Consider the following 13,371-nt stretch of genomic DNA (forward strand, 5'->3'; position numbering starts at 1 on the left):
ACTGGTGAAGAGCACTGTGGGGATGGCGACTGCATCTTTCAACACAGTTGAGCACCTTTTCATACTGCACGGCCTGTGGCGGTGTGGTTACACGACAATAACATCCATGTAATGGACTGACCTGCACAGAGTTCTGACCTGAATTGTATAGAACACCTTTGGGATGTTTTTGGAACACCAACTTCGTGCCAGGCATCACCGACTGACATCGGTACCTCTCCTCAGTGCAGCACTCCGTGAAGAATGGGCTGCCACTCCCCAAGAAACCTTCCAGCAACTGATTGAACGTTTGCCTGCGAGAGTGGAAGCTGCCATCAAGGCTGAGGGTGGACCAACACCATACTGAATTCCAGGATTACCGATGGAGGGCGCCACTAACGTTGAGGGATGACTGTGTGTGTCTGTAGGCTGTATTAATGGTAGTGGTATACAGTATTCTGTGAAGTCTGATTACAGCGGGGAAAGCAAATATAATAAAAAATGATTCAGAGAACTTTGTGTAAAGAAATTTCTTTATTTGTACCACATTCCACCTTAGGACAAACGAGCATAACTAGTCAGCAAGCAATGAGAGTATAAGGAAAGGTACTATATGAAACTTCCTGACAGATTAAAACTGTGTGCCCGACCGAGACTCGAACTCGGGACCTTTGCCTTTCGCGGGCTAGAGCTCTACCAACTGAGCTATCGAAGCACGATTCACGTCCGGTACTCACAGCCTTACTTCTGCCAGTATCCGTCTCCTACCTTCCAAACTTTACAGAAGCTCTTCTGCGAACCTTGCAGAACTAGCACTCCTGAAAGAAAGGATATTGCGGAGACATTGCTTAGCCACAGCCTGGGGGATGTTTCCAGAATGAGATTTTCACTCTGCAGCGGAGTGTGCGCTGATATGAAACTTCCTGACAGATTAAAACTGTGTGCCCGACCGAGACTCGAACTTGGGACCTTTGCCTTTCGCGGGCAAGTGCTCTACCAACTGAGCTACTGAAGCACGACTCACGTCCGGTACTCACAGCCTTACTTCTGCCAGTATCCGTCTCCTACCTTCCAAACTTTACAGAAGCTCTTCTGCGAACCTTGCAGAACTAGCACTCCTGAAAGAAAGGATATTGCGGATACATGGCTTAGCCACAGCCTGGGGGATGTTTCCAGAATGAGATTTTCACTCTGCAGCGGAGTGTGCGCTGATATGAAACTTCTTGACAGATTAAAACTGTGTGCCCGACCGAGACTCGAACTCGGGACCTTTGCCTTTCGCGGGCAAGTGCTCTACCAACTGAGCTACCGAAGCACGACTCATGTCCGGTACTCACAGCCTTACTTCTGCCAGTATCCGTCTCCTACCTTCCAAACTTTACAGAAGCTCTTCTGCGAACCTTGCAGAACTAGCACTCCTGAAAGAAAGGATATTGCGGAGACATGGCTTAGCCACAGCCTGGGGGATGTTTCCAGAATGAGATTTTCACTCTGCAGTGGAGTGTGCGCTGATATGAAACTTCCTGACAGATTAAAACTGTGTGCCCGACCGAGACTCGAACTCGGGACCTTTGCCTTTTGTGGGCAAGTGCTCTACCAACTGAGCTACCGAAGCACGACTCACGCCCGGTACTCACAGCTTTACTTATGCCGGACGTGAGTCGTGCTTCGGTAGCTCAGTTGGTAGAGCACTTGCCCGCGAAAGGCAAAGGTCCCGTGTTCGAGTCTCGGTCGGGCACACAGTTTTAATCTGTCAGGAAGTTTCATATCAGCGCACACTCCGCTGCAGAGTGAAAATCTCATTCTGGAAGGTACTATATGTTATAGTACAGTTCTGCCACAATATTAATTTACCAAGCTAAAAGTTCAGAGCCTTGGAAATAAAAGTGAAATGAAATCGGTGTAACACTGATGCAGGTGCCACATTAGTAGATTGTTTATGAAATACAAGATACAGAGTCCTACAGCCAACTCGTAATAGCCAAATATCCACCCATCTGCGGTAGCTCTAAAACAGTTATTTTATCTACATATAACAAAGCTACATTTATCTATGTGGTTAGCGTCTTAGTAAGGCCTTTACTTTTCAGGTAAAACATTAGAAAACACGGCTTTTTGGATTTGCATGTGTTCTCCCTATGCAGTCTTTCTCATTCTGTTGTTAGGAAACTATTAAATTTAAAAAAAAAACGAGTCCTTCGCATCTAATAGTTTCAAATCATAGCTTGATAATGAACTCACTTGCTCTTTGTCGTTGCCACAGTTGATATGTTACGTTATGTTAACCGCGGACCGAGAAACGACGGAGAGGCTCCGTCCCCACCGCAGCCGCAGTGGTCCGCTACCCCACGACGACTACCTCAGTCCACTTCACCCCTCCGCGGCCCTACACCGAACCCAGGGTTATTGTGCAGTTCGGCCCCCGGTGGATGCCACAGTTGTTACATTATTTCGAAATTAAGTAGTACACCACACGCAATAGAAGAGCTTACTGTAAAAAAAGATGTTGTCACTGACCAATTTCTGTTTGGAACATTTTGCATCAAAACAGATGCATACTAAATGTAGCTAAAATGTCGAAATTATTTTTCAAGCTTTAAGGAAAGCCATACCTCTTTTCAGCTCGAGTAAATACATGATATATATTGGTGATTGGAGAGAGAGAGGGGGAGTGTGTGTGTGTGTGTGTGTGAGAGAGAGAGAGAGAGAGAGAGAGAGAGAGAGAGAGAGAGAGGAAACCATTTGCCAAACAAGGGCCGACTTTAGTGAAGTTTTATAGCAGAATATTAAAACGAAATAATCTACTCTGCTGAAAAATAACTAGTTTTTCTGTAACTGAAAGAGGAATAGGTCTACAAGTCCTCCTGAACTTCTTCATGGATACATAACTCTATCATTTCTGGACTTTCAAAGCTCACATAACAACACCTTCCAAGTCCTGGAATAGCAAGACTATATATTGTATTGGCGAGCCATTGCAGCAACATGTCAGTAAGCACCTGAACGGGACGTACAGCTGTCTCGTCGAAATATTGTGCAGCTTCCACAACATTATCCAACGCGCCGCCCGTGAACCGATGAAGTATTACTATGTTGGGTAAGTCTTCAACGGCACAAGATTATTATAGTTTCCTAGTAGAGAACAACTAATTGAATAAGACAGGTTTACTCACCATAAAGCGAATAGATTTTTTTCGCTTGCCATACCCTATATAATAGAAAAATATGGTAAATTCCTAACTTCAGAGATAACTATTGGCGTTTACGTAATGCCTTTAGATAGTTCTTCACCATCCAGACCGACCGAGGTTCAATCCCGCGTCCGGCGACCCTGATTTAGGTTTCCGTGATTTCCCTAAATCGCTCCAGGGAAATGCCAGGATGGTTCCTTCGAAAGGGCACGGCCGACTTCCTTCGCCGTCCTTCCCTAATCCGATGAGACCAATGACCTCGCTGTCTGGTCCCCCAAAACAACCAACCTCGGTTTAAACCAGACACACCTTTGTGGAAAGTGCAATCTGGTGATACACTCATCCACAGATTCACCCGTGGCGGCAATGTGAATAACTGGAATTGGATCAGGCAACAAGTCGCCTTTCTCACCAGATCCTCGACGGAATATATAACGCCATCGCTCCTCCTGAGACCAGATATGACATACTTTCCAAAATTAAAAACCAACGCCATTACCTGGTTACTGGGAAAATACGTTAGTTATGCTATCAGCAAACTTGGGTCGGACCACGAGATAGAATTACGCGTTTACATGAAGTGTGAATATGCAAAAATCAGCACGTATCGCAACCACAAGAAGCACTACGGCAACATGCTGAAGACCATTTTTGAAGGAACGGGTGTCGGTTAAATATGTGGAACCACTACAATACCTTGAACGAGAACGAACAGAAGAAAATTAAAAGTCACTTGTGTTATTATTATTATTTACTATTACCTTGCTTCCGGAACTTCTATGTAACACGAAGACTTTTTTCAAAACATCTATCTATATCCGAATCCCGCTCCAGCTACTGCCGAGTCTGGGTGCTGACGAGTCCTCTCCATTTGGCTCGGTCCTCCCACCACTTTTCTTCCTCCACATGCTGCCAGGTCACACCTCTCCTTTCAACAGATACACTCCTGGAAATGGAAAAAAGAACACATTGACACCGGTGTGTCAGACCCACCATACTTGCTCCGGACACTGCGAGAGGGCTGTACAAGCAATGATCACACGCACGGCACAGCGGACACACCAGGAACCGCGGTGTTCGCCGTCGAATGGCGCTAGCTGCGCAGCATTTGTGCACCGCCGTCGTCAGTGTCAGCCAGTTTGCCGTGGCATACGGAGCTCCATCGCAGTCTTTAACACTGGTAGCATGCCGCGACAGCGTGGACGTGAACCGTATGTGCAGTTGACGGACTTTGAGCGAGGGCGTATAGTGGGCATGCGGGAGGCCAGGTGGACGTACCGCCGAATTGCTCAACACGTGGGGCGTGAGGTCTCCACAGTACATCGATGTTGTTGCCAGTGGTCGGCGGACGGTGCACGTGCCCGTCGACCTGGGACTGGACTGCAGCGACGCACGGATGCTCACCAAGACCGTAGGATCCTATGCAGTGCCGTAGGGGACCGCACCGCCACTTCCCAGCAAATTAGGGACACTGTTGCTCCTGGGGTATCGGCGAGGACCATTCACAACCGTCTCCATGAAGCTGGGCTACGGTCCCGCACACCGTTAGGCCGTCTTCCGCTCACGCCCCAACATCGTGCAGCCCGCCTCCAGTGGTGTCGCGACAGGCGTGAATGGAGGGACAAATGGAGACGTGTCGTCTTCAGCGATGAGAGTCGCTTCTGCCTTGGTGGCAATGATGGTCGTATGCGTGTTTGGCGCCGTGCAGGTGAGCGCCACAATCGGGACTGCGTACGACCGAGGCACACAGGGCCAACACCCGGCATCATGGTGTGGGGAGCGATCTCCTACACTGGCCGTACACCTCTGGTGATCGTCGAGGGGACACTGAATAGTGCACGGTACCTCCAAACCGTCATCGAACCCATCGTTCTACCATTCCTAGACCGGCAAGGGAACTTGCTGTTCCAACAGGACAATGCACGTCCGCATGTATCCCGTGCCACCCAACGTGCTCTAGAAGGTGTAAGTCAACTACCCTGGCCGGCAAGATCTTCGGATCTGTCCCCCATTGAGCATGTTTGGGACTGGATGAAGCGTCGTCTCACGCGGTCTGCACGTCCAGCACGAACGCTGGTCCAACTGAGGCGCCAGGTGGAAATGGCATGGCAAGCCGTTCCACAGGACTACATCCAGCATCTCTACGATCGTCTCCATGGGAGAATAGCAGGCTGCATTGCTGCGAAAGGTGGATATGCACTGTACTAGTGCCGACATTGTGCATGCTCTGTTGCCTGTGTCTATGTGCCTGTGGTTCTGTCAGTGTGATCATGTGATGTATCTGACCCCAGGAATGTGTCAATAAAGTTTCCCCTTCCTGGGACAATGAATTCACGGTGTTCTTATTTCAATTTCCAGGAGTGTATTCTCACTACCATTTTCCACCGTGTTCTTGGGCGCCCTCTAGGTCTTTCCCATCCATCCTTAGTTCTTCCATAATTTTGGGGAGTCTTTGCTCATGCATCCTCTTAACATGCCAATACCATCTTAATCTCTTTCTTTCAATTACTTCTCTCATGCTTTCTTGTTTGAGGTCCTTTCTAATCTCTACATTCCTTACTCTGTCCATTCTTGTTTTTCCCTTAACTGCTCTGACAAATTTCATTTCCCCTGCTTGCAGCCTGCTCCAGTCCCTTTCTGTCATTGTCCATGTTTCTCCACCATAGGTGACAATAGGGATGTAATAATTCTTATACATAAGGAGTTTTGTTCTTTCTGAAACCTCATTATTCCAAATCAGATGTTTTATTGTTTGGTAGAAATTGCCTCTCCTCTGTAACCTCCTATTAATTTCGTTAGTTATTCTTCCATCCCTAGATATTTCACTCCCTAAATTAGTGAAACTTTCTACCACTTTGAGGGGTTCTCCATTCAAGGTAATATTTCCATTGATTCCTTTCTCTCTTCCAAATACCATTACTTCACTCTTATCTTTATTTATTTTTAATCCATACCTTTTCATTATTTCCTTCCATGCATCAAGCTGTAACTGTACATCTACCTCTGTATCACCCCATATTACCATATCATCTGCAAAAATCATCTTTTGGTCTTTTTCTTTTACTATATCTTTAACTGCCCTATTCAATCCCTCCATCACAACATTAAAAAGCGTAGGAGATAGAAAACTTCCTTGCTAAAGTCCTTGTCTTATTTCGAAGTATTCAGAGTTCCCCAATGGTGTTCTAATTCTACAATTGTGGCCTCTGTACATTGTCTTTATAACATTAATGTATCCATTTTCTATATCTATCTTCTTCTTCGTCTTGTTCAGAATTACTCGTGTTCGACTACCAAAGTATTTGTGTGATTCAAGAAGAATTGTTAAGTTTTATCAGTGTTCAGTTTCTACTCAGAGAAGAGATTTCTTTGTCTTTCTTACATTGGAGAATGGGAGTTTTGTGTTAAGATTTCTGCACACTTAGTCCTATGACCCAACAGGGGACATGAAAAAAGGGGTGGGAGGGTTCAAGTGGTTCAAATGGCTCTGAGGACTATGGGACTTAACTGCTGTGGTCATCAGTCCCCTAGAACTTAGAACTACTTAAACCTAACTAACCTATGGCTACCACACAGAACCATGCCCGAGGCAGGATTCGAACCTGCGACTGTAACGGTCGCGCGGTTCCAGACTGTAGCACCTAGAACCGCTCGGCCACTCCGGCCGGCGGGGTGGGAGGGGTTTGGGCCTCTACGCACTGGCAGTGCCGTGAAGAGACCCCACTGATAGTGCGGCGAGTCGAGTGCCACGCCCTGACCAGCCGAAAAAAGGAAAGGAACAATAACTGTCTATATTAATGCGTTGTGTGATAATGTACAATTTTCTGAATTAAAAAAAAAAGGTGGCGCAGTGGTTAGCGCAGTAGACTCGCGCTCGGGAGGACGACGGTTCAAACCTGCGTCCAGCCATCGTGATTTAGATTTTTCTTGATATCCGCAAATAGCTTCAGGTAACTCTCGGAATGGTTCCTTTGAAAGGACACAGCCGACTTCCTTCCCTAACCCAATGGGACCGATGACCTTGCTGTTTTGTCCGCTCTCCCGAATCAACTGGCCAACCAACCACCATCCAGAAGGCACATATAGATTATCGTAAGTGGAAAATACTTTTTAGAATTTTATACGGGGTAACAAATAGGAAAATCAACATTCTTGTACAAAACCTTTATAAATTTTTGCTTATGTATTACACACAGAAAATAATTGTTTCTTTATTTTTGGCTGCTGTAGTTTTAATAGTATCCATCTTAATTTTTAACTTATACTTTAAATCTGCATCCAAATAATCTAATTCTTTTCAGACTAGTAATTCGATAAGTGAAAAGAGGGTACATTCTGTCCGCTTATAGTATGAATTATTTACATGTAAATAATGTGGAAATTGTTAACATAAACTCCAACAAGAACAACACAAATATTATAAACTCCGTCTGAACAGGCCTCAGAAGGCCCAACGGTACTGACCGACTGCCGGGTCATCCTCAACATATAGGCATCATTGTTAGTTTTCATGACTGGAGCCGCTACTTCTCGATCAACTAGCTCCTCAATTGGCTCACAAAGGCTGAGTGCAACCCGCTTGCCAACAACGCCCAACGTTCCCTGACAATAACCCAAGGAAATCGATTCCTTTATTTTGATAACTCATTGTTAACGGTCATTATACCATCAATAAAATTATTTAATAAACTATATTCATTTATGTCTGTATTAGAGTGAGTTTAACTTTTTTGCGTTTCATTGCCATATATACATGATCTACATTAACTGAAGCCAAGTGCTAACCAAGCCCAACAGTGCTTAACTGACAGAGACCGGTGTTACCACCGTGATGAGGCCATTAGCAATACAAGTATTATACAGAAGTATTATATTAAAACTAGAGAAACAGTTTTTTCAATCAAGTACATCGTTCTGCACAATACCACCAAATATAGATATCGCCAAATTAAATCGGATTTTCAAGAATCATGTTATTCAAATGTCTAAAAAGAATAACAAATATATAGAACAAATTTAAATCATTTCCTCTTAAAAAATTAATCATTCAAGTGGATGTTAACGTCTCATGAAAACTGTAAGTGGAAGTAAGAAAAGAAACACACCTGGATTATTTGATGAAAACAGTTACCACAAAGTAAGAGTATTAGCTGTTACTGGAAAAAGAACAACCCATTGCAGATGTGCAAGCAAGACCTCGAAATTACTTTAAACAAAAATCTGGATACGACAAGGAAATACGAGATGTCAGCCACATGTTGCAGTACTCACAGAAACTGATGGATTTGGGGACGTTTTCTAGACCAAAGCCATTGCTGCTTCACAAAGCACTGAACATGTCAAACTTACGAGTGCTTGACTGATGATCCAGAAACGAAGACAGACAGACCATTAGCTGAAAGAAAAATAACATACAGTCTCAAAAACAGATAGACTACCAGCAAAGAAGCGCAAAAGCGTAACTATGGAATCTCGAGTTATGAAACTGCAGCTAAACACCACACAGGCCAACAGCCACGATACCTTGAGGAGAAAAAAGACCAGTATATCCAAAGAAGTGACTAGTACTGCAGTGATGATCTTTACACTCTTTTCTTAGGTTAATACTGTTATATAGCTTAGAAAAATAAAACTGTCAGTGGTAAAACAATAACCCAAGGAAATCGATTCCTTTATTTTGATAACTCATTGTTAACGGTCATTACACCATCAATAAAATTATTTAATAAACTATATTCATTTATGTCTGTATTAGAGTGAGTTTAACTTTTTTGCGTTTCATTGCCATGTATACATTGATCTACATTAACTGAAGCCAGATTTACCCTTGTGACTGAAGTGACACCACAGCTTGCGGCATTCTTTAGTGGCACTGTGAGCTACTGTTGACACAGGACGACACAAATTCTTCACAGTTGCACAATTTTCAGTTTGACGTCAGTGGAGATGATTCGACGAGATGTTGTGTAATAGTGCGGATTGCGACATTCGAATAGAACCAACAGTTTAATACAAAGATAAGAATTTTAGATATAGGCTTTGAAAATGGATTTCGTGAGGGAATGAAGTGGGGGCTACAAATGCATCTGTAAAAGAATTAACACTGAAAGATGAAAGCCTGTTCGAAACCATTTCTGATTGATAAGAATTTCGAGTACTTTTTGAATCACGTATTGAGCGCCATTCAAAGATTTGATACACATAATGAGAGGATGCAGTTCCAGTTAGTGTGAAACTGGAAGTAACTCTTACCTCTCTGGCATGTTATCTCTAAAGTATACCTTCCATGTCCCTAAGAACAGAATTTTAGTATGCTCATGTGAAATGCTGGATACTATTTGCAGAAGGAACGCTCCCAACGATGATCCATTTATGAACCACTTTCCAATAACAGAAGCAAATTTCGAGAACTTGTTGAGCTACAAGATTAACTCTCTAAAAAATCCAATACTTAGATTAAAGTTACATTACTGATTTGAACGACAATCGACGCTTTGATATTTTATATCTGGAGATAACCTGTCATCTCCCCAATATTTATAACACATTCCCAAAGTACAATTCCAATGTTCTTTTGTGATGTGTTGGATGCTATTTAAGATGAGCAGAAGTCTCACTAGAAAGCTAATACTTTCATGCTTACACCTGGCATTAGTTAAATAAGGCAGAACAAATTTATTCTACACTGAATTTAGAAGTTATACTTTGTGCAAGTGCTTTAAAAGACTTCTTAAAAGGTACAGTCAAGTTAAAATTGTTTTGCCAAAATAAATCTTGTTACTACGTTTCCCAAATTAACTCAACATGTGTTTAAATGCATTTATGTTGGCAGCACTAGAATTTGAATGTACAGCCAGTATTGAATTAATTTTCATGATTTGTCGAATTAAGTGAGCTGCTGTGAAACTACAAATCATCTTTCACTAATTACTTAAAAATAACTGCACTGCGCCACTGCTCCAATTGGTGTGGCAGAGTTAATGAGAGATGTCATCACTATCTGATGCAAGAAGCGCCATGGAAGCAGAACAGAGGAAGGCCATGAAGGTGTTCTTTTGTATGAATGCCCAGAGTGGATGCAGCAAAACTCACCACCCAGGCCATTCTATAAGTAAAATTACCACTTATCTAGGTTTTACTGTTGCAGGCGAGGCTAGCACCGCTAACACAGCAGAAGTACGAAGCCAGACTGGAGTAACGTTGACTGGGGTTATCGCATGGCCTAGCCCAGCATCAAGTTCCTCCCTGTCCTACGTGACAGCCTGACAATCCGTCAGTGGTCAGGCCACCATAAATACTATCCATTTTGGTCAATCAGTGTCAGTCACCATACGTAGCCATCTACAACAGGAAATCTATGCCAGTCACCATCTTGAAATGGGTCAAGTAGCTGCCACTGCTAGACGCTAACTTCACTAAGTTGTTGGTCGGCCTGATGTGCCTAAGCCTGGATGCCACTGGGAGTCGAACTGGTGTCTTTAGGCTCCTGGACCAATTACTGGCTGACTTCCACCAACTGCAGGTCTCTTACTTCGGGGACTGTTGTTCACAACTGAGCCTGCCAAGCTGCCTTGTGCATATAAACTCTACTGCTGCTGATTCGCCAGATGTGATCATATTCTACCATACCTACACATTATCACTGCAGTCTGCGCTATGGCTCACAGTTCAACTCTACACGATCTCTAGCGCATCCTGGACTGATTTGTACACTAGCAAACCAGCATGAGCGCCTTCCTCAGACCGTCACAGCTGCATGTCACCTAGGGAGGAACCCTGACTAGGTGTTTCCTCACTGCAGTACTGCTTACAGCTGGGCATAGCCCTGCTTATGCCGTATGCTGATTGCACCAGCTAAGACTATTCACTGAATTCGGTACTCTTCCATGACACCAAGGCCGACATCCGACCCTGTCCACTGTCTGAGACAACATAATGCTTTATACTGATGAGTTAACTACAACATTATTTCCGTTTTCATTTATCAGAAGAGATCCACCAGGCTCCTGACCACCACCTCGCTGCAACGCTGCCCTGGTAGAGCTGAACACCATCCTGCCTTCCAGAAGAATGAGTCTTCCACCTATCTTGAAGATCAAGTCACCATACACTTCTACATTTGGTGTCAGAAATGTTTCTCCCACGGTAGCAGCTGGATTGTGGACATCATTGACAGCCAGGATGTGCAACGTCAAGAACACGGTAGGGTAAGTGCAGACATGTCCTTGGTGATGCAAGCGGGCTTCGCCTGTCCACAGAGTGTTCGATGGACACCTACCGTCCACTTTCATGCGAGCAAGAAATTCTAGAGCGAACGTTTGTCTTGATGGCAGAACAGCAGGAAGCAACTCTTGGAAGTGGGTGATTTTATATGAATAGCAATGAAGGATATTTCGTAAGATTGTCTGCATCGTTCTCGCGTGCATGTCCAATGTTTGGACAGTTCATCGTGTACTGCATGTTTGGACACCATCGCTCGACCCCTCCTGCAATGCTGTGGCCACATCTTTATCTGACGTCGGATCAACTGCTTTCCTCCTCTGCCACAACGCACTTCAAAAGAAGCTGTATATTTTCGAATTTTGTAATCATTTCTCCAGACCCTAAGCAGATATCAGATCAATGCCTTTTTTCATACACTTCAGTGTGTAGAACTTCTTCAGTCACCGTTCTTGTAGAAGAGCCTTACCAGTAGTGCACAACCTTCCACAGAGACAGTCACGTTGGGCTTGTCGGATGCAAAGTTAGGGACAGCCGTGTGCCGCTTAGAGCACCATCTCTTGAACAAATTTCCACAAATTTTTAAATATTCACTGAATTCTTTCCCGGCGTTAGCTATGGGACGCAAGACTCTCTGTTAGCATAAAATGGTTAAATATTGCCAAGCCGACCTGAACGTTTAATTATCATTGACAAAACACACTTCACTATACGTTTAAGTTATTTGCTTTAGAAACGGAAAGAACCAACAGATTAACAACTTCAACGTCAATTATCCGCCTATGAATGCACAAATGTAAAACCAGTAATAAATTCAGTCAGCCTCAGGATCGCTGTAAAATAAAAATATTTCGTAATTCACTGCTAATTTTACCTGCTCCCGATTTACGGGTTTGGTTAATTTTATAGCGGAACAATTTTTTAAATGTGACGCCGCTGCAAACCGTTCGGTTGCGGCACAGCCCAGCAACAGCAACGATAATCGCTAAAAGTGCTGAAAATTCTTTAAAGAAATATTGTAGATGACATGGGCAAGGTAATTTACATTAGTAACACACAATTTTGATAAATTATAATATATTTAGACCATAACAGTAATTAAAATTACACACCTTTTCAATTTCTCCTCTAATGGCGGCTAAAGATAGATACAGACAAACGAAGTCTACTCATTCATATAATGCTACGACAGAGGTTCCTCTCTCTCTCAGCTCTAGAGGAAGACGACAAAGAATACACGTTATGTAGCGCTATTTATATTATTGCTGATTGTGAATGTCTCTTTGTAATCTTACAACATTATTTTCCTCTGTGGCTATATTTTACATTTTTTCATCGCAGATATTAACATATTTCGTAATTACATTATGAGTATAGAAATATTAAAATCGTTAATACATCGAGAATATTATTACAGAAAATATTACAATAATAACAAACGTCCTTTACACAAAATTAAATAACATTTTTTGTTAAACAATTACAGTACAAACAAATTGCTTCATAGCGGCGTACATAGTACAATTAAATGTTATTTCATTTTATTAATAGTGTGTGTGCTGCCAGGGAACGTTACAAGCTGCACACTTATGGTAACAGCAGAAATAATATATTTTTTAATATTTGTCTAAGTACGGTTATACATTTTTTTCCAACTTTCACAAACCGTCGCATTTACATTTTGAAGAATATGCAGGATTTTTTTCTAAACACCCGTAAAAGAAAGCGACAAGCTTTCTTTATGTATAATTTATTTTATGCGCACCCATACATTTTCAGAAAGCAATCCTTTTGGGTGCCAGATGGTCACACGAACGCATCACTCTTAATGGATTTTAACACTCTGTTCTGTTCGTTGATGTAGACGTTGTTTTGTTTTGTTTTAGGGCGCAACAACAACTGGGGTCATACGCGCCCAATTCAAAACTACAGAACACGAAGACAGAGAGGAGTTAGAAAACGACTACACGTCAGTCCCAAT

General features: G+C 43.1%; 1 non-coding gene across 1 annotated transcript; it reads right to left on the reverse strand.

Annotated features, from left to right (window-relative positions):
* Positions 1 to 1,520: 1,520 nt before the first annotated feature.
* On the reverse strand, positions 1,521 to 1,595 carry Trnal-caa (transfer RNA leucine (anticodon CAA)). The gene has a single exon. It is a non-coding gene; the product is annotated as a tRNA-Leu (tRNA).
* Between the last annotated feature and the right edge of the window lie 11,776 nt (positions 1,596 to 13,371).

Source organism: Schistocerca gregaria, chromosome 3 (genome assembly GCF_023897955.1).
Source record: "Schistocerca gregaria isolate iqSchGreg1 chromosome 3, iqSchGreg1.2, whole genome shotgun sequence".
In the NCBI taxonomy this organism is placed as follows: Eukaryota; Metazoa; Arthropoda; class Insecta; order Orthoptera; family Acrididae; genus Schistocerca; species Schistocerca gregaria.